This window comes from Rattus norvegicus, chromosome 20 (genome assembly GCF_036323735.1).
Source record: "Rattus norvegicus strain BN/NHsdMcwi chromosome 20, GRCr8, whole genome shotgun sequence".
Taxonomy (NCBI): domain Eukaryota; kingdom Metazoa; phylum Chordata; class Mammalia; order Rodentia; family Muridae; genus Rattus; species Rattus norvegicus.
Genome location: NC_086038.1, coordinates 7806744 through 7826526, shown reverse-complemented (window position 1 = coordinate 7826526; position 19783 = coordinate 7806744).

The following is a 19783-nucleotide window of genomic DNA, read 5'->3' as shown; positions in this document are numbered from 1 at the left end:
TCCGAAGAGACTGTGTGCCCGCAGGTACCTGTGTTTTCCAATAAACCCTCTTGCTGATTGCATCCGAGTGGACTCGGCTCGGTCATTGGGCGCTTGGGACTCCTCCTGAGGGAAAGGTCCTCTCTGGGGGTCTTTCAGCTCTACCAGTCAAACATAGAGCCCATGCTGCCTGGGAGATGCTACAAGCCCATAAAGCACCTGCCCCAGTGTTCTATACATGGAAACCGAGGCAGGGACTGTCTCATGATTTGTTCCTGTGCTGTCTGTCGCTGTGCAAGGCATTCATGGGGACACTGTCCTGCTGCTGTGCTCTTGAGCAGTCCCTGTCCCTCTCTGGATTGGGTTTCGCCTCCTCTAAAGAATGAATGAAGGCCTTAGATTGGATGGTAACCCTAGCAAAAGTTGGACGCCAAAGAGCCCCACCATGTGACCCCAGCCCCTTGGCCTCTTCCAGCATTTTCCATTAGTCACCGCTTTTAGGAATGGGTGGTTAAAGTGGTTGCCAAGCAACCATAAAACATGATAAGTTGAAGTTCAGATACCCAGAAGCCCATGTAGATGCTGGGTGGGCCTGGGGGTTTGCCTACCCATAATTCCATCCTCAGAAAGTGGAGACAGGCGTCCCCAGAGCAAGCTGGCTAGGGAAACTAGCCAAATCATTTAGCTAAAGAGAGCCGGCTTCAATGGACACCATAGAAAAACAGCAGAGTTGATTCCTGACAGCAGTGACCTCAAGCCTCCACGAGGGCACACACACGTGCCCACACACGTGCGAACACACACCCACGCAAGGAAACAGAAAAAAGGGAGGCTGTCACAGCAATTCTACCTTCCTCTGGCAGCCCCTCTACAATAAAGAAAACCTTGCACAACCCCAGAAACAGAGGTAAAGAAAACAGATCTACAAATTAAATACTGACTCTAAAGCATAAAGATTCTTTTAAAAACTGTTCTTTGGGGGCTGGGGATTTAGCTCAGTGGTAGAGCGCTTACCTAGGAAGCGCAAGGCCCTGGGTTCGGTCCCCAGCTCCGAAAAAAAGAACCAAAAAAAAAAAAAACTGTTCTTTGATATACATATTAGTTTATCATTTATTAAAGATGAAAACCAATTTGCATACTAATAACACGTTCGTTTATGAAGCGCCAATTCTCGGCTGAATATTTGAGACTAACCTAGTTCGCTTCTTGTTGTTAGGATAAAACACTGCGGGCAACCAAAAGCAGCTTAAGGAAGGAAAGGGTTTATTTGACTTACACTTCCGGGTCATTGTTCATCCAGGGGAGTCAGGGTAGGAATTCAAAGCAGGAACTGGAAGCAGAAGTCATGGAAGAATGCTATTTGCTGATTTGTTCACAGGTTCATTTTTTTCTTTTTCTTTTTTTCCGGAGCTGGGGACCGAACCCAGGGCCTTGCGCATGCTAGGCAAGCACTCTACCACTGAGCTAAATCCCCAACCCTCACAGGTTCATTCTTTGTTAGCCATCTTATAACCCAGGTCCACCCGCCTAGGAATGGTGCCACCCACAGTGGGCAGGGTCCTCGAACATCAATCATCAGTTAAGACAATCCCTCATAGCTATGATTCTAGCTCAATCTGATACATCCAGTTCTTCAGTTATCTCTTCCCAGGTAACTCTAGCTTGTGTCAAACTGACAATGCCAACAATAATAACCAGGACACAGTGTCTTGAGTGTTTTTCAGGGTTAACAGGTAGCTTGGCTTCATAATCATCAATACTGAGAATGCCCCTCTATGTGAATACATAGAACAAAGTGTCAGAAGTATGTTCGGAACCATGGCAGAGATGGTTGGAAATTCTGTCCTACTCCTGAGACAAAATTCATTTAGCAACTTTTTTTTTAAGTGAAATTCAAGTTAGCAACTCTAACAGAAAAAAAAATTTAAATAGAACGTTCTAGCACAATACAAACTCATTTGATATTTACCTGCTGAGGAATCCCAGTAAGGAAATATCAAGTCTTTGTTTCCCCATAATTGAACCATCATGTTACTTTAAGAACAGAAAACTTAGGGCTGGAGAGATGGCTCAGTGGTTAAGAGCACTGACTGCTCTCCCAGAGGTTCTGAGTTCAAATCCCAGCAACCACATGGTGGCTCACAGCTGTCTATGGTGAGATCTGATGCCCTTTTCTGGTGTGTCTGAGGACAGCTATAGTGTACTTAATAAATAAATTAATCTTTGAAGAAAAAAAAAAACCAGAAAACTTAGGTAGGTTCTGTCAAAACACGGTGGTTCATAGCAGTGGCCCGGAGTCTGAGCTGGGGATGCACAGGAAGCGCTTGTCACTGCAGTACATGAAGGTGTAGGAGCCGAGTGTACGGGTTGTGGGTTCAGACCCAAAGCTGTAATGAAATCCCAAGGTCCAGCATGAGTGAGCAGAGCCAGAAACATCCGAGCTTTATTGCATGTTGATTTTGAATGACTCTCTGGCTGCCGTGTACTCTGTCCAAGGCCCCCCAGGGGTGGCCTGACTTGCCAAGCCTTCTTGAACTTTTGCTGGGAGGATTCAGTGTCTACACCCCAGCGCGGAGGAGACAGGCGCGCAGGAGCAGTCTAGAAGCGTCGCACCGACAGCTCACCAAATAGAATCTGTCCCTTCTAGGATTGTGTGGCAGCCAGCAGCACTCCCGGGCACCAAGAGACCTTTTACATACCATATGGCTATAGAATTAATAACGTGCTGTAAGCAAAGATTGGAAAGGAGATTAGGGGACCCGGCTCCTGTAGTGGAGCTATTAAGAAAGAAGGAAGCCTAGTGGCACAGCAGAGAAAATAGGGCCCAGGCCTCCTCTTAGATGCTGGGCAAACACCAGGCAGGGGAGCATCCCTGACCAGCTCAATGCGTCTGCTGTCGGCCATAAAGATGCAGCTTATTGGAGGGACAACAGCTAAGAATAACAAAATGACCTCTTCAGAGGGGACAAAGAGGCAGTTAATTACCCTCAACAAAGAAGGATTCGCAGAGCCACAGCCAACCTCAGTTGCAAGGAGACAGTCACCTCCACAGGGGCCCCAGGGCTCAGGCAGGAAGAGGGATGATGTCCAGCAGGCCTTGGCTCCCCACCTGTTGGGGTAGAAATCTCGGCTTGCGTCCGGACAAAACACACCAGGCCATATGGTTCCATGTGGAAAGGTTTAATGAGAAAAGAGGAGAGGAGTAAAGGTCGGCCATGAGCACGCGGAGGGAAGCGGGGAGGGAATGGGGAGAGAAGGGACAAAGGGGAAAAGGGAAAGAACAAGGAGCAAGAGAAGTGAGGCATGGGCAAGCAGCCCCTTTCATAGTGTCAGGCATACCTGGCCGTTGCCAGGTAACTGTGGGGCGGAGCGTACCTGACTGTTGCCAGGTAACTGTGGGGGTGGAGCTAGAATGCTACCACCACCCATCTGAGGCAGGCACAGCCCATCACATGCCTCCAGACCTGTGATGGTCTCTATTTTTGCATAACCAGGCGAAGCTGTTTCCACTGTTTCCAGACTGCTGAAGGTCTCTCAACCTTCTCTGGTCCACAGCCTGGATCCTTGGTAATGTTAGAATCTCCCGAGGGGCGGGGGGGGAGGGAGGAGTTCCCCAGCAGGACTGTCCAGCTATTCCCCAAAAAAACCTAGTTGAATTGACCAAAGCAAAGGACACCGATGTTCCCGATCCGTCCAGATGATGATGGTCTATAGCCAAGTTGAGCATCCAGACTTGGTTTCCTCGACACGGGGCATGAGCTACTTTTCTCTCACTGTGAGTTCCACTGGCTGGCTCACAGTAGGCGGGCCTCTGAGCCTCCACAGTCCCGGCATCCTCCTCCCCCATGCATGATCCTCTAAGGTCCCTGGAGTGAACAAGTTGGGCCACTCTTCCTCTCCAGCAAGTAAAGGAACCTGGATCCAGGGTGTCCATAGCAGGCTAGGCTCAGACTCTGCCTCTTCCAGGGCCTTGAGAAAGCTGCCTCAGTTTCCTAGTCTGTAAACTACCCCCTCTCAGCTGGGCCTTGTCAGGACTCGGTGTGTTTCATTGATCCACCAAGGAGACATTACAAAGGGCTGCGTGCAGAGTGGTGGGCGGGGTGGAGGATGGCCAGACAGGCGCGTTTCTACCTCAAGACCTAGAGGGGACAGAGCCATGGCGGGCAATGTGAACCCCATGGACGGCCATCTGGATCCACCTACTTCCATTCCTATCTTCTACTGATGCCTGGTTTTGGAAATGTTCCCTGCAAAGGGGCTCGGAGCTTGGGGTGCCGGCCTTCCCAGAGCCCGGCACAGTGTGGAGGCTGGCAGAGTGGGTTTAATGGAACGCAGGGAAGATTCCCAGGATCCTGACATATGGTCGGGGCTGATTCGATAATATCACCATTGTTAGTGCCCATTTGGCTGCCTGGGGGTCATCTTGTGATGTCTGGTTTGATATTTAACCGTATCATTGGTCCACATGGCAGACCGCCCAGAGCTAGGGCCAGGTCCTTGGCCCCTCCGCCCCCCCTTGGTGAGTTTCACGCATGCTCGGTACGTATGCACGCATGCACGCCAGAAGAAGGAAAGACGGTGACTTTAAAGGATAGTTCCATCTTCTGTCACAGTGCTTAGCACGTTTGACAAGCCATCAAAATGACTTCGCTGCAGCAAGCTTCATTAAAACGGGAGCGTGGCGCTCTAGCATGCAGACGGGGCCACTTTATTACTTTTTAATTTGTTTATAGGAAGTCCTTGTTTGGTGTGTGCCGTCTTTACAAATAGAGACAAACGGGCCTGTCGCCTCCAAGCTGTGACATCCCTGGATGAACAGGCTGGACCCGTGCTGGGCTCCACACTTGGTTACCTTTAATAGAATCTAGCATGCTCCGGGATGAGGAGACAGTTCAGACGGCTCAGTCAGGAGTGTTTGCCACATAAGCAGTGCGACCTGAGTTTAAAGGCCAGGTGTGGGCATGCAGGAGTGACCTCAGGCCTGGGAGGGCAGAGACAGGCCGATTCCTGGGCTCCCTGGCCAGCTGGCCTTGTGAAACAGTGAGCCCCAGATTCAGTGAGAGACTGCATCAGAAGAAAATAAGGCAGGGAGCACACATACAAACACATACCTGTAGACACGTGAATGTACACATCCATACACCCAAACACATGTATACACATGCACACATACATGCACATGTACATATAGAAACACTTGGGTGAATGCACATGTGTGCACATGTATGACACATACATGTACAATACAACATGCACACATGTGATCACATGCACACATATACTTGAATGAATGCACATGTGTGTACACATAGAGCATACACAACATGCATGCATGTGTGTGCATGTATACACACTTGAATGCACATGCATGCGCACATACATGCACACACAACATGCATACATGTTCACATGTACACACTTAAATGAATGCACATGCGTGCACACTTACATGCACACATATGTTCACATATACACATATACTTGACTGAATGCACATGCATGCACATGTACATGTACACATGCAACATGCACACGGGTATGCATATGCACACACATAAACACTTGAATGAATGCACGTGTGTGCCTACATGCAGGCATGCCTACAATATGCACACATGTGTACACATGCACACATGTACATGCACACATGCATGCATGTGTACATAAACACTGGCACACACACAAAGAATATGACATATTTTCCAAACTATGTAGAAAGCTTGGGGAGGGGACAGAGTGTGAGACTGAGTGACCCTAGGAGACACTTGCCCATCTCTGGACTTCCTTCTCTGTCCTCGAGGTCAGTGACCTAGGCAAGTGGACACTCGGCCTCTGCAGCTTTCGTTCTATGACTCTGTGCTTCCTGTGCTTTTTCCACTTTGAAAGCCACAAACCTCCATGAACCCCCATTTTCTCAGCTCCCCAAGGCAACTCTCTTCAATAGAATGAAACAAAATCCTCAAATCACCAAGTGAAATTTGAAAATCGGTCAGATTAAGTGAGGAAGACCAGTAGCATGCCAGACCCTGACCCAATGCCTCAACAGAGCCACCCTCTGTCTCCGGCACCCGCCCACCCTCTTTAGCTATGTTGTCAGCCTCCCCACATGTGTAAGGTGAGGGTTGATACCCCTGTTCTGGGTGACTTTGATTCTCTACGATCATTCAGAAGAGAATGCAGAACCCACACAGCTCTCTAGCTGCAACTGTCCTGTATGACATTGGAGATTGTGTGTGTGTGTGTGTGTGTGTGTGTGTGTGTGTGTGTGGTGTGTGTGTGTACGTGCGTGTGCAAGTGCTCCGAGTTTGACATCCAGAGGTCAGCATCAGACTTTGATTCTCAGGATCGTCCACCCTGTTTTTTGAGACTTGAAACTCCTGGAGTAAGCTATGCTGTCTGGCCAGCGAATGCCAAGGGTGCACGCCTCCCTCATGCTGGGGTTATAGGTACACACCATACCAGGCTTTCCTGGTGGCTGTGGCAGGACTTGGAAACAATGCTGCTACAGCTATGGTGACAACTGAGATACTCACATAGCATGTGTCAGGCACTGCCCTAATCCCTGCCGGTTAGGATCCCACTTTATGGATAAGGAAACTGAGGCACAGAGATGAAGGAAGGGTGCCCATGGTCGCACTGCTATGACAACAATGTGGTGTCAGTCCCCTCCTTTATGCTCTCTGGGTAGAGTATGTCGGGCAGTTTGAAGTAAAGACCTCTGCAAAGGCTATTGGAATTCTTTGTTGCAGTTTTAAGTTACAAAGACTATTGTGAGGAGCGAAAGACCAGAACTGTCCTGTTGAAAGACCAGAGCTGTCCTGTTGAATGTCACCACACCTGCCTTTGACAGAATTCTCAGTGACAGAGGCTGGTGGGAGACAGCGTATCACTTTGGCTGGAGGACATAAGGAGAAAGATGTTGCCAGTCACAGTTCTGAGACACTGTGTCCCAGCAAAAGTCCTCCTGGCTTCTCTGCCTGTTTTCCTTTTACGTTAAAAAAAAAAAAATGCCTGGGGTTGGGGATTTAGCTCAGTGGTAGAGTGGTTCAGTCCTCAGCTGGGGGGGGGGGGAAGAAGCCTGAAGCCCAGAGACCTCCGAGTGACTTTCTAGGGGGTCACACGAAAGTTCTCGGGAAAGCAAGCCCATTCAGTACAAGGACCGTTCAATAAGACATCTGCCATGACATTATATTCTTCAGGAGACTAGAAGCCAACCAGGAAGCCGGAGGGCTAGCTCCCTCCTCAGGCACAGTCACAGCCAGGTGCTATTTTGTGCCTAAATGCAGCTGCCACAGTGGGACCCTCACTTAAAGGTTTAAACTGGTTTTCCTCAGGAGAGAGAGAGGAAAAAAAAAAAAAAAAGAAAGGCCAAACACCCTCCGATCTTTTGTTTGGAGTTTGTGTGGGGGTTGGGGGAAGGGATCCTCCAACCTCTGAAACTCCTTAACTCTAGGAAAATGAAAATGGCCCCCTACCGGCCTCTCCTACTACCTTTTAAGCTAATGGCATAGGCAGCGGGTGGAGGAACAGGGGCAGCTTCCTTGTATACCCGCCCATCCTCCACACCTCACTGTGCAGAATACAGGTGCCCCCGGCCACCCACCCAAGGCCTCAGAGATCCAGATGGGAAGGAAGTGACTGCCCCACAGGGGACAGTCCTGGAAACAAGTGTCTCTTAGCAGGTGGCCAAGGAAGGATGGAGCTGGGGGCAGGGCGGGAGCTCCTCCTAGGGTCTGCGTTGGAGGCTTTCCACCAAGAGACAGCAGCATCTTACCGATATTTCCCCGCCCCTTGCTACAACTGAAAACCCACAGGGCTTTCGGATATTTGTGTATCCCGCACTTTCTGCTCTCCTCCCCGTGGGGACCATAAGCGACTCAGAGAAAAGAAGCAACGTGGTCTCCCATAATTTCAAAGTCAGTTCCAGAGTTAATAATAAATTAGCTGGGGCAGCAGGGAGGACTAGATGGGGTGCACCCACCATAGAGGAGGGGGGGCCCTCTAGAAGCAGCTTCTGGGGGTCAGGAGGAAGCTCTGGGAACTGAGGACACACACACACACACACACACACACACACACACACACACACACACGACTAACGCCTGTGGGAGCTCTCCCCCAGGATGGGAAGGGATATAGCCCTTATCCTCTCTGGATAAGGCTTCCCAGGAGAGGGCCAGCACAGCACAGCCTGGATCCCCACTTCCTGAGGAAGGGCAGGATGCCGTTTTCTGAAATAACAAAGTTCCTTGTCTCTCTGGAAGATTCCACCAAACACATTCACCTCCCAGGAAGACCACAGCAGCTATACCAGGTGACAGTCAACAGCTCCAACACCCATGAGATTCCATTTCAGCTTCCCGAAGACCAGAGGCTCTGCTCTCAGACAGGATGCTCAATCGATTCCTGTCAAAGTGATAATCACTGAGGGACACCGAGACTGCGGTGGGGACATTGGATAAGGTTAGTCTCCCAAGATGCACCAGTGCAGACAAGACGGCCGCATATAGGTGGCCATCATCATGAGGGGACAGTGTGAGAACACTGGACAGGATTAGCCCCAAGACACTGGAATCTGGGCAATAGGGTTGCCCTGAAGTACAAGGGAGCTGCTATACACGAGGTCCACGAAATACCGAAGATTAACAAGAGGTGTTATATACAGGACTCGAGTTTCCTTTCGAGCAGGGAGGTAGTGTTTCTCCTACAACAAGAAGTGAAGCTTCTAAGGACAGGCGGAGCACCAGCTGACACAGGTCACTTCTCAACCACTGATGGATCTAGCTTATCTACCCCCAATCTAACAAATCACAAGGGACCAGCAGGGAGCCTCTGCCCTAACCAATCAGGTGTGCTGCCTCAGGCAAGAGACTTAGCCTTGGCGGCTGCAGCCACCACCCCGGGGAAGATGGGGAAGATGGACAGACTGGGGAGTTACTGCTTTGCGGGTTAGGATAAAGTCTGACCTCACCACGCCAGGGGAGGCAGGGCTCACTACTCTGGGCTCTCGTCTTTCATAAGGGAAACTGGAGCACAGCAGGACAGGGCGGGGGGTGGGGGGATGGGCCCACAGTCACCAACTGGCAAGCCACTGACTGCCCTTTCTCTCTGCCCTTGGCTCTCCCACCTCAACTCCCCACAGGCAAGCACCATCTGCTCCTGCAGCGACTGGGGCTTCCTTTAAAAAATATTTGTCTCAGGTGAGGTCTGAAGTGGGCAGAGGGATGATATATTGCACTGTGCTGGTCTGGAAAGGCCAGGGAAGGTGAGCCCCTGACACTTCCAGGATGGTAGGGACAGGGCCTCCTGTGTCTGGGTTTCCTCCCAAGAATTATCCCTCTCTGGGCCTCTCTGCACCTTGAACCCAGGTCCTAGTCCCTCCCAACTGCTCCTGAAAGCCAGCAGACTTGACACGGGCGGGGGTGGGGGGAGCACAACGGGGGCCCTCAGGAAAACTCATGTCTGGGATGAGGCTCTGCTGGAAAAGAGGCTTCCTATAGAACCCAGGACCCACATGGAGGTCTTAGGGGATGTTGGGGACCCTGGAGGAGCTGTGGGGACTGCCACATAGTAAAGAAGGCTAGGGGGTGGGGTGAGGGAGAGGACAGGGCAGGGAGGGGGGAGAAATGGGGTAGGGGTAGAGGAGGGGAGCAGCAGATAAGGAAGCTGAGCCCCTGTGTAGACAGATGAGACAGCTGTATAGAACTGTATGGAGGGCTGTATAGGACTGTATGGAGGGCTGTATAGGACTGTACGGAGGACTGTATAAGGATTGTATGGAGGGCTGTATAGAACTGCACTCTGCCAGCTGGGCCTGGGACCTTGTCAGAAAACCCTGGAGAACGGAAACTCTAAAACCAGCTAGACATCTTTAATCCCAACACCAGGAAGGCAGACGGAGCTCCGTGAGTCGGAGGCCAACCTGGTCCACAGAGTGAGCTCCAGGATAGCCAGAGCTACACAGAGAAACCCTGTCTTGGAAAAACAAACACAACGAAAAGAGAAGGAAGAGAAGGCCTCTAAAACCAAGTCACATTTAATCAGACCACCTGAGGCCAACACATTTTCCACCTACCATGATAAGCATTCCAACACGCCACTAAGGGTCCCCCTCCTTTGGGTTTGGGTAACCCCACAACAACCTGGACGCAAGAGACGGGAAGCAGAAGCCTCTAGATGTCTCCTGCCTTCTTTGAGGCTCTCTTGGTCCCAAGATGCTGAAGGCTGGGGAGTTGGGGGAGAGAATCCCCTATGAGGGCTCATTCGGGGATGCCCACAACAGAACTTCCAGCCATCGGTATCCCAGTGTGGGTCTCCTCCCCCTATGCCCCTCCTCCCCCGCTCTCCCTCCTCCCCCGCTGCCCCTCCTCCCAGACCCAGGGCAATTTCCCCTGAAGTGTATTCATGCTGGGCGCTGAAGCCTCAGAGGCAATTGACTAGATTTCAATCAGAAATCCATCTCTCTTAAGGACAGCTTTGGATGAAAGGCAGAAGCAACCTGCAATCTAGATGCTGACACCGAGCCTGAAGGGGGAGCTGTGTCGGCCTAGCTGTCTCAGCCCCCAGGTAGGGCAGAAATCCACTCAGCTTCCAGGTAACATGGGACAGCCAGGAGCTGGCCTGCTTTCCCTCCTGATCACAATTCCGCTCTGCCACAGACCCAATCCTGAGTTCACTAGGAAAGGTTTGTTAACCAGCCGTGACCGGGGACCCACACCGAGACTCACAGACACTTAGCTAAAGAGTCACAGGTGTCCTTAAATTCAGGGGAGGGCTGCAGGGTCAGACTTTCTCCCCATCCACCCATCTCCACCCTCTTGGCCACTTCCCACCGTGGCCACTGGTCCCTCTCAGAGGCTGGCCGGTAGTCAGGAAAGGGTCACTCTGAGAGAAGAGCTGCTGCCTGATCCTCTTTCTTGGAGACCCCGCAGGGCGAGGAGAGGAGGGGCTGCGGGGACATGAGGGACCCCACAGAGCATCGCTGGTAAATAATGCACGCCTCCCAGTCCTGGCTGCCGCAGGTAGCGTATCAAAGTAATACCGCGAGACGGATTGCGGTGTAATGGCCATAATTTAGGGCCCCGTGGGTGAGGCCGTTTCGGAAAAGCTGCACACCCGGGTGGGCCAAGGTGACTGGAGCGCCTGCACCGACTTTGACCTCTGGATTTCCTCCAAGCTAAGTGAGGCCATAAAAAATTCAGAAGCCCAGGCTGTCTCCCAGCAAATGGGGTGTGGGTAGAGAGATTGTCCCATCCATCTAGACCTGGGCAGGATGGATGCTCTGGGGCCGGCAAGGAGAGAGATGCGCCGAGCCGTCTTCCAGGTGTCTGGGAAGCGCCATACCACGTGACCCAGGTGCCCGGCCATTTAATTATATTTTCATTAGAGTTCAGATGGTCCCTGTAGGGACTAGGTCCCGGGTGGCTGGCCCCCTCCCCACCTGCACTAGGAAACAGAGACATTTCGTGTTCTTTCCCAGCTTCTTTCAATGAACCTCTGCAGGTCTCCTCTTCCCTCCCCCACCAAGGAGGGTCGTTTGGGAGTATCGAGCTGGTAAGGGGTGGTGTGTTTGAGTGAAACTTCTTGATGGGAGTCGTCTGGAAGCAAATATTCAGGCCGTGTCCCCCTACTCTCTGCTCCTGTGACCTAGAGAGAGAGAGAGAGAGAGAGAGAGAGAGAGAGAGAGAGAGAGAGAGAGAAAGAGATATTCATGAGTTTCTCTCAAGGAAAGACAAAGAAATAGAAAAAACTTATCAGACTCTGCAGCCCTGTCAAGTAGCATTAGCAGCCAGACACCCCACCTTGCTGCTGACGGGTAGGAGGGGGCTATTTGGTGAATTCTTAGAGGTGCCCTCGTCCATTCATTATGTGGGCCCGGAGGCTCCAATTCCCTGCACACTTGCCTCTAAATCAGTTTATGTTTTGCAATAAAGAGATACCCCAGGTTTGAAGCTCTCCCGGGTTGGCAATCTGCTGATACGCACCCTCCACGAGTTCTGTGCCCCACCCCCACCCCCAGGTGCTTTGATGTGGACTGGGTATGGGTTTGAGGGCCAGCAGCCACCTCAGATGGGGTTCTGATTAAGCAAGTTGCAGAACCTCCTAAAGACAGAACATTCCACCCAAACAGAGGTAAGGGAGATTTATGCCAGCGTGGACGAGAGAGATGTCCAGGATGTACTGTTAAGCAGAAAGGGCAAGTCACAGAGTAGCATGTGAAGTACACTCTCCTTTGCATTCCGTTTTAAATAAAAGGCTGTGTGTATTCACAAGCTCGCCGGTGCCTAGGAAATATCTGGAGGGGAAAACAGAGACTGTTGTCAAGATTGTCGGGAGAGGGGCCCGTTGCGTGGAGAGGAGAGGATTTCAACCTCTCATTCCTCATTTTTTTTTTTCTTTTTTTTTCCCTGGACCTGAGGACCGAACCCAGGGCCTTGCGCTTGCTAGGCAAGCACTCTACCACTGAGCTAAATCCCCAACCCCCTCAATTTTTTTTTAAAGATTTTATTTATTTATTGAATATAAGTACACTGTAGCTGTTTTCAGACACACCGGAAGAGGGCACCAGATCTCATTACAAATGGTTGTGAGCCACCATGTGGTGCTGGGAATTGAACTCAGGACCTCTGGAAGAGCAGTCAGTGCTCTTAACCGCCGAGCCATCTCTCCAGCCCTCAATTTTTTTTTTAACTGTTAATTTTTTCCAACAAAAAAAATTGTATTAGTTCAATAACATAAATATAAACATCTGTCAGAGAAAATGAGAGAAATCTGACCCAACTCCTTCATACACTACGAAGGTCCAGAGAGGGAGAGAGACTTTCCCAGGCCACACAGTGCTCACAGCCAGTCCTGAGTCTCTCTTGGATTCTCCCACCTGGTCCTGACAGAGGTGTGATCTGACTGGGAGGAGTCTGCCTCTGGACCCCACATAAGCAGGGGTCCAAAGACAAGAGTGAAGAGGCCATGTTGGTCCTAAAGGGGGAGGCAGCTATGGTGATACCCACAGGCTTCGGAAACATGGAGGAAGAGGGAGCAGAAAGAGCCAGAGGGTTGGGGAGAGAGCTGTGAAATGGTGTTGTCTGGACTTGACATGGACATTGTGGGCACGTACGTATACACACACACACACACACACACACACACACACTCCACTCACAGCATCCATGGTTATCTGTGCAAGATGATGGAGCCAACAAGATGAATTATCTAAGAACACAGCACTACTTGGATTCAGGGAATTTCATTGGGGAGAACATGTAGGTGGGACAGGATATGTTGGGGAGCACTGGGAGGGATAGGATGTGCTGGGAAGGACTGGGAGGGGCAGCTGGGTTTGGCGTGGTCAAGATACATTGTATCCTTGTATGAAAAGCTTAAAGAATATCAGACTAAGAAGAAAGGAAGGGGGAGGCAGTTTTAGAAGACCAGCCGAGTGGCCCGCATTTGTCTATAGTCTTGACCTCGCCTGGCCCTGGACAATTGGCTTTTCCTGAGGCTTGCTTGCCCACCTGGCAACTGACGACCATGCCTGGGTGACGAGCTACCATGTTTTGTTCAGGAATGGGTTCCCAGGATGTGGGACTTTCAGCGTTAAAACTAGGGCAGTGGGAGGCAAATGGGGACAAGCGAGGACCCCCCCCTTGTCTTGGAGACCCACAGAAAGGTTTGGCAACGATGGCTCTTAATAACTTAAAGGTGAAGCTTCTAGAAGGTTGAATCCCAGCTAAGCCAGCCAGCCTCTGCTCTGGCTGGCTCTTCTGAGGAGTGTGAGGTAGCACACCAATTTGTTAATTTGTGGCTTATCTGTTGCTGGCGCGCTCTCCTGTGTGTTCTTTCTCTCTCCCGTTCTCTCTCTTCTGTTTCTCTCTCGCGCTCTCTCTCTCTCTCTCTCTCTCTCTCTCTCTCTCTCTCAACACACACACACACACACACACACACACACACACACACACACACACAGAGGCATACACACAGCCCCTAGCATTTCTCAGTCCACTGAGAGGCACCTTGGCCCCGGCCCATCCATTCCAATCAGAGCCCACTGTTACTTTTGAGCAATATAATCCTCAAGAAATTCCGAAGCCTTTAATTACACCCAGGGTGCATGGCAATCTCTCATCTCTCCCTCCCCACCTCGGGAGACAAAAAGGAAATTTCACGCCCTACTGAGCCCAGCTCGGCTTGTACTCTCTGATGTCAGCCTGGGGTTAAAAAGCAGGGATAGGCTTGCCTCCTCTAGGTCCTGATTCCTTCCCCGATGTTGAGATTCAAAGCATGCGCCTTAAAGATGATAATCAGGATGCTCCATGCCTATGAGTGTCCCCACCTCCCGCCCCTTGGCTTCCGCAGTGCGGTACCCGGTGCTGTGCAGCCAGCTACCTCCCACACCCCGTCACACCTGAGACTGGCCACTCTTGGGAGACTGGGAGACACACTGGGCCTCGGACTGGGAAGGGCCAACACCGAGAAAAAGTCAGGTCAGTTGCTAGTCCTGTCATTTGATAGCTGTGTGGCTTGAAGCCGCTTTCTTTCCCTCTCTGGTCATACCCTCCATAAAGCGAAGGAACCTCTTGGGCATGGGGACATGACAGGAATCCAAGCATTTGGGAGATGGAACTAGGAGATACACACCAGGGAGATACCACAGTCAGTGGACTGGCTCTTGGGGTTCTCTGATTCCCTATCACCCCAGCCAATTCCAGGCAGACTGAGAACAGAATCGGGAAGGAAGGCAAAAGACCCCTGTTACTACTGTATGAAGCTGGCATGTGACGCCCCAGCTGTCCCTCCATTCGGGTGACTTTAAAACTTGTCCCACGGGGTTGGGGATTTAGCTCAGTGGTAGAGCGCTTGCCTAGGAAGCGCAAGGCCCTGGGTTCGATCCCCAGCTCCGAAAAAAAGAACCAAAAAACAAAACAAAAAAACAAACAAAAAAAACCAAAACAACAACAACAAAAAAAACTTGTCCCACGTGGTCCCTGAATGGGTGACATGTTGCAGAATTGAGCCTGAGGCCCAGGAAGGCTTGTCAGGACACCCTTCATAGCTTCCCTCCCCATCCTGCCTCTGCACCGCAAGATCACCCTCCCTCACTTTCCCCCAAGCCTCTGCTGAAGTTGGTCCTATTTTGTAACATTAGAGTCAAACCCAGGGTCAAGTTCTTGCTAGAGAAACGCCCCTGCTACTATGCCCCACCCCTCAGCCCCTTGCCACAGGATACTGTGTAAACATCATCTTCCCTCTTCCTAAGAACCTTCCAAATACCTGTGCTCATCCTGGACTAAATGCTAGGGAGCCCTGGAGTGACCCAGACAGCAAGTGCTGTCCCCCATCTCCCTCTGGCCCTGCCCCGCTGCTTCCTTCTCGCCGGGAAGAGGTTGCTCTGCTGGATGCCTTCCTGAGGAGCTGTGGGAGCAGTTACTTGATTCCAGGCAGGGACAAGGACTGTGGAGCTGGGCCGTCTGGGAAATATCCTCTTCTCCAGTCACTTAGAACCTTCCAGAACCCTTGTGGGGCACACCCCTGGGTCAGAGCAATCAGACATTTGACAGTCGAATTCAGTTTAAGTGCCAATATGTGGAGACCACTGGGGAAAAGAGGCCTCCCAAGGTTCTGGAGATGGACTGAACCTCTGCGCGTCCCCTAAAGGGTTCAGTGCCTTCCCAGGCCCCAGCTGAGCCTCCCCTTGACTCCTGGAAGTGTTTGCTGATGGCAAATGTGAAGGGCCATCTGCCTAAGTCTGGGGGGACCATACTTCCTTCCGGCATAAAGACCTCATTTCAGACTGGGGCTGAGTGCAGTTCCTAGAGGCCTTCTGCTTACCAATAGCTTCTATATATGCACGGTTCCAAACCCACAGACGCCTTCCTCCTGCCCACCTCCGTTTCTCTCCTCAAGACACCCGCTGCCGGTGCTGATGAAGGAATCCTGCCGCATGGGGTGTTGCTCAGTGGTAGAACGCTGCCTGCTGTGGATGCTTCCAGAGATATCTTACACATCCGTGAGCACACAGCCTGCCACTCAGACTCCCTCTTCCTTCTCTCTGGAATAATATATCCTGGAGGCCTTTCTCTGTGAATGTATATGGGAAACCCCTCATTCCTCTTTAAAGCTCCATAGTACTCCACCTGGTCTCTGCTCCATGTGTAAGAATCCACAGTGGGCCAAGATTCTTTTTTTTTTTTTTTTTTTTTTTGGTTCTTTTTTTCGGAGCTGGGGACGGAACCCAGGGCCTTGCGCTTCCTAGGCAAGCGCTCTACCACTGAGCTACATCCCCAACCCCGGGCCAAGATTCTTGAGTTATTCAGTCTTTGCTTATACAAAACCTGCACCCTTAGAAATGTATCTATAAGAAGATACATTTCCTAACTCTGTGTCCATAGTTAGAATCCCTGAGGCAAACAGTTGTGACTCTGAAAGATGGGGGTTAATTTTATACTCACTTGTATGGCATTGTAAGACCAACCCAGTTTCCTGTAGGAAGGAGTTGGGCTGGTTGGTCTCGCAACCCCCAAGAAGGGTAGAATTTTTGTCCTTACCCCATGAGAACCGGAGATTCCATTTTGCCCAGGTAGCCCTTCCACCGAGAATTTCCTTTCCTCCCGTGTCAGGCCATGGGCTACATGCCTTCCACTTTCAGACCTGCCCACCACACGCCCAGGGTAGGAATCTGGTCACATGGCCTGGATTCACAGATGAGCTGGCCGCTGGCATTCTGAGAGGTCAAGCAGTATTCCGGGCATCACACAGCAGTGCGGTTCCTCAGTGTGTCTGCAGAGCCCAGGCTACCCCAGCTTCCTGTGACTTCTGCTTTGCCTTGTGTATGCCCCAAACTCCTCTGACGATGAAGCAAAGTCCTCTCACTGTATTAGGCCCACAATGGTGAGGTCAGAGATTAGCAGAAAGTCAGAACTGGGAAGGATAATAAAAGGGTTTTTTTGTTTGTTTTTTTTTTTTGTTGTTGTTGTTGTTGTTGTTGTTTTTTAAGGATATTTTCTGAAGCTGGTAGGATGGCTCAGTGGGTAATGGTACTTGCTGCCAACCCTGATGATCTGAGTTTAATCCCTGGGATCCAAGTGGCAGAAGGAAAGAACTGACTCTTGCAAGTTGTCCTCTGATTTCCACATGTGACAAACTGACAGACAGACAGACAGACAGACAGACAGACACACACACACACACACACACACACACACAAATGTAATTTTTAAAGCCTTTTCAAGGAGAGATTTACTGTCCTGGGATATGGACAGAGAGGATGGGAAAGCGGTGAGGGCCACGGTTTTATGCGTCCTGTGCTTGCTAGAGGGATGAAGGTGGCCATTCAGCTATCCTACCTCTGGTGGGAAGGTCTCATACAACAAAGAATTATTCTGCTCCCAAGGCCCATACTGCGTCCTACTGAGGAACTGCTTAACAACCATTTCACTGGGTTATTGGGAAAGACCAGGAGGAGCCTTGGAGAAGGGACCCTCAGAGAGCTATTTTAGGCCAGTGCAGGACTTAACGTGGGCCTGACGACCCAGTCTGGACCAGAGGCTGAACTTGGCCCGCTGCTGCCTCTGGTGCACCTGTGAGACAAAGGAACCAGACCCCGCACTGTGTTGTGGGTGGTCCTGATGCTGTTTGAATTCTGATGTTAATTCTACCTCCTCAAGACCGAGCAGTAGGGCTGGGGATTTAGCTCAGTGGTAGAGCGCTTGCCTAGGAAGCGCAAGGCCCTGGGTTCGGTCCCCAGCTCCGGAAAAAAAAAAAAGAACCAAAAAAAAAAAAAAAGAAAAAAAGACCGAGCAGTCATCACTTACTAATGATCTCATGGGAACCGTCTCCCCATTTGCTAGTCAATAAAAGCTTGTGATTGGGCAGTGGAGGGGGAAGGAGGGGCCGGAGGTCTTTGAGAGTGGAGGCAGGAAATGGAGAGGGGTATGGGAAAGGAAGGGGAGAAGAAGGTGGAAAGGGAGGAAGAGAAGCAAAGATGGGGCAGAACCACGTGGCCAAGAGAAGCTACGCATAGCAAAGGGTCTCACGGTGGCGGTGTAAGGTACAGAGTGCTAGTTCAGCCCAATCTAGGCTTATCACTTATAAACAGAATAACAAGGTTGTGCGTTGTTTGTATGGGATTATGGGGGGGGGTTTGAAATTACTACACCACCAATGTGTGGGGGAGGGAGAGGGAGGAGGAGGGCTCTTTGTGAAGCACCTGCTGCATACTTAAACGATCAGCTAAGTTCTGTGACAATGTAACTCTGAAGTAAAGGAGACAAGCTCCAAGCCTCTAGCTAGAGAGGAGGAGTAGAGAGCCCGGGTTAAGTGTGGCAGATCTGGGGAGAAGGCTAACACCCCAGCAGAGAGCTTTCTGTCTATTGCAATGTCGACTCTGGGGAGCTACCGGGTCTACTACATGTTCTCAGGAGAAGCAGAGCCTTCCTGACTGACCATTTGTATTTTAAGACCTAAGAAGGCTCACAATATTACACTCAGGCTGTTTCCTGTCCACAATGGTTTTCTAGGGCTGTGGAGACCCCAAGTACTGCATGCAGCTCAAAGCTCCTTGTGAGGCTTTCCCTGACCCCTGGTATTACACCCCCAGTTATACAGGGATAGCCTAGAGGCAGGGGCTAGGTCTTATCTGTATATCCCCAAGTTCTATGCCAGGGTCAGACATTTGGATGGATGGACAGATTAATAGGATAAAAGAATGAATAGATAGATGGATGAGTTGATAGGTGGGTGTGGGTGAGTAGGTAAATGGATGGGATGAATGGAGGATGGATGGACAGATGGATGGATGGACAGACGGATGGATGGACAGACAGATGGGCAGATGGATGGATGGACAGATGGATGGACAGACAGGTGGATGGGTAGATAGGTAGATGAGATGGTGGATGGACGGATGGGATGAGATGGATGGAGGAACCAGGGGGATGGATAGCTGTATGACTGGATGGGATGGGGTGAGTGAATTGATGGATGGATAAATTGGTAGGTGGATGGATAAGGTATGGTTGGTTGATCAGTGGATGGATGGAGCGAGTGATGGAATGATAGATTAAGACCTGTCTGAGCAAGCTGAAGAATGACAGCATAACCTCAGCTCCCTGGATGTGGTTCTATAAAGATGAATAAGTAATCGTGCTCTTCTGGCCCCGACTTACAAGCTAAGGCGCAGAGAAACAATGTATCTACTTAGTTCTCCACATCCCCCTAACTGCTCAGCGGCAGGGCCAAACCTCGAGTGGAAGACAGTCTAACTCTGGACCCAAGGTAGCCATCTTGTATGACTTTCAAAGACTCATGCTGAGAATAACCTCCAAGCCATTCATCCTGGGAAACAGGATCTGGAGGCTGGAGCTGCAATTAGCTTACCTCCGGGTCAGTTGCTTCAGCCCCGCCCACTCACTTCCCTTCACCCACAACCACCAGCGGCCACCTGCTTCAGCCCAACCAAAATGTACTGGCCGGATGGAGGGACAGCGTTCTCTTCTGGAGACCTGCAGAAGTGCGGGCTGACGGAAGACTTCACCCCTCAAACTCCTGGCCTGTCCCAGCTGAGTGGACTCTGGGCTGGAAGCCAGCTGCCGCTTGCAGTGCTCCTCTCTCTGCTGCGCCTCCTCCCTCCCGAAAGTCACACTCCACATGCTCAGATTCCTTTGTGGTGGGTGTTTTGATTAATTTTATTCTAATTAATTCAGTAATCTCAAGCTGTTTGCAAAATCTGCACCAAGCTCCTGCTTTGTGATGGATCTACAGAAGCGGCTGCAGACAAGCTCTTAGTTATGTGTGTGTGTGTATGTGTGTA